Source organism: Sinocyclocheilus rhinocerous, unplaced genomic scaffold (assembly GCF_001515625.1).
Source record: "Sinocyclocheilus rhinocerous isolate Xijiao unplaced genomic scaffold, SAMN03320098_v1.1 scaffold947, whole genome shotgun sequence".
Taxonomy (NCBI): Eukaryota; Metazoa; Chordata; class Actinopteri; order Cypriniformes; family Cyprinidae; genus Sinocyclocheilus; species Sinocyclocheilus rhinocerous.
The window spans coordinates 269,829-272,842 of NW_015632550.1; positions in this window are offsets into that span (position 1 = coordinate 269,829).

The following is a 3,014-nucleotide window of genomic DNA, read 5'->3' on the forward strand; positions in this document are numbered from 1 at the left end:
ATGGCACACACTTATCCATCTGCGCCACTGGAGCCGATGATTTATAACTAAACATAAATAGATATCCCGTATTTTTTATTCCATAGTAAGGGCAATCCATACAATACATTTAAACTGAGCTACTTTAATACCATCTCCGAACTTTCTACCACGACTCTGCTGTTCTTCGGCTGGTTCTTCCCTGTATACGTTGATTGACAGATGTCTCGTCCAGTCAGCGGTGAGTAATCCCAAACCAATGGCGCTGTCTCAAACTATACCTACCTCTTCCGGTTTGTCTGATTTGTCGTTGTGTTTTCTGACTTGTTAATTTGTTTTCGGATTTGTCTTTGTGTTTTCTGACTTGTTATTTTGTTTTCGGATTTGTCATTGTGTTTTCTGACTTGTTATAATGTTTTCTGAATTGTTGTTGTGTTTTCTGAATTGTTATTTTGTTGTCTGGACTTGCATTTGCGTTTGTAATTTGTTATTGTTTTCAGAATTGTGATTTGTTTTGCACGTCTCGGTCACCGTGGGTTTCCCCGGTAACCGCAGTACACAAAGCTGACGTGCAGCGCTCAAGTTTATTCAGTGAAATCATAGCCTTTTGAAGTTTAATCGTCATATTAATCCATATAGCAATTCTTGTCCCCAAATACCTCTTATAATTTTGACTTTTTGTACCATTTAAGAGTTTGCATGGCCTTAAATGTAAACAATTTAACTGAAGACGTTTTAAGGACCCACGGAAACGCTAATAAGAACATAGTCCAGTGCAAACATGTCTGTCATGCATTTGGCAAAAAGCTTCTGTTGACTATTAATTTTACCTTTGAAATTTGAGGCAAGTGCAACTCTGGCGTCCCCGTTGTTTGTGAGCAGTGGTGTGATGGCGATTTAAATAAAATACAGATTTCCAAACAATCCAAACATATGGGTATCCCCTTGAACTTGGTAAAAAGATAATCTGCTTACCATCTTGACATGAAAATACTGTTTTCATGGTCAGTTTTTCATTTATTATTTGCTAATGTTGGTGAATGTTTACATTAGAGTGCACGTCCTACTATGCTGAAATAGGGGTTATGCGCAACAGACTTCCATATTCTGTTAACCGGGTCTCGTCGCTTCCGGTTCAAGCGTTTTGCATATGCTTAGTTGTAATATTGTGAAGCAGTTTTACTCAAGATGCCTTCAAAGTAGATACCAATGAAGATCATAACCAATGTCCATCACATATGCGGACTGATACCTAAAAGTTTTTTTTATCTTTATTCTTTTCACATTTAGATATAAAAATTGAACAAAACGTCAACAATAAAAACAGCTAGCTAGTTTAACTGATTATCTTAAAAGTCCATAGATATCGCTATTATTTAATACGGCTGTTAACACGTTCTCCGACAAGCGGAAGCAATGTGACCTGTTTTTCGGGTTTGGTCAGGTGATGTTCGACATATACCCTATTAATAGGGGAGCGGCTGGAAATAGCGACCTCTCCTGGTTGGAGATAGTATTAACATCAAAGCAATCTTTACGTGACTTGCTTTTCAAATGTTTTAAAATTGATCATCCGAGTCTAATATGATCCAGCGGGCCGTACTAAAAGACACTGCGGGCCGTATGTTGCCCATCCCTGGTCTTCAGCAAACGTTAATGCTCCCAAATGGCGTTGTCAACACTGCTTTCCGACAGCTGACAGAAGAGCTGCAGAGAAATTCAAGCTATTGTAATTTTCTTATGCATTTGACACAAAACTACTAGGACCTATATATAATTAAATCGTGTATATAAAATAAAAAATTTGTAAAATTAGTTTTGAATAATAGCTATCGTAATCGTATCGTAACCGTAATGTTCGTATAGAGGCTATTCGTTATGGGGGGTAAAAATAATTATCAAGAATAGCTTTATGAAGTTGTTTAAAAAAAATCTTTATAACAAATTTTAAGAAAAAGTTAAAAGTTAAGAAAATAAAAGATTTCAAAAATTCTTGATAATAGGCTATATTTAAAATGAGAGAAAATCAGTGACAGATAGGCTTATTAATTTTACTTTATTCGACTGCAGAAAAAAATGAATAGTCTAAAACCATTTAACTTGCAATGTTAACTTATGAAATAAAATAAAGACAAGAAATAAATCAAAACAAGATGTGTAATCAAGAAAAATATTTGACAAAATTACAAAATGAACCTTTGACTTTTGACAGTGATAGCCGCATATAGCCTACAATTGCTGGCGTCAGTCGCAAATATTAAACATGTTTAAAAAAATCTTTGTGAAAACAACTGGTAACGACTATTTTTTGAATTCTAATTCTAATTAAAATTATAATCTTTAGGCAGCACACACTAAGCGATTTTTCTGCTGACTGCAAACAGTGACTGAGCCCAACTGGAACAGACCTGGTCTGACTGGGCACGATCCGTCGTCAAGAGCAAATTACATTCATAATCGGCATGACAGTCGTGTAGTGTGTTCTCGGCTTTAGTGTCATAATGACCAGCATTTGTGAGACATCAGATGCCATCTTTTGCTTGAAACTCTTTTGTTTGTCACTTTGTTTATTTACTTTTTTTTAGTGTACAGTTGAAAGATTTTTGTTTTTCAATAAAAGTGCATTTTTATAAATTGTCTGTGCCACAGGTTTATGTCTTGGGTTATTAAAATCTTAGTCATGATGAATCAGTCCTGCAGGCTTTCAGTAAGTGTTGTAGGGGTGTGTCACACTGCATTTCTAATCATTGGTTATGTATTGCTCTTAAAACAATTTGGAGGTAGATTAAATTTTATAGCACTACAAAAAGACCAGGAATAATGTTTGCCTTTTTAGTATGGGTAGGGATATTGTTATTACATTTACATTTACATTTAGTCATTTAGCAGACACTTTTATCCAAAGCGACTTACAAATGAGGACAATAAAAGCAGTCAAAAAAAACAAAAGAGCAACAATATATAAGTGCAAATGACAAGTCTCGGTTAGCCTAACGCAGTACACGTAGCAAGGTGTATATATATATATATATATA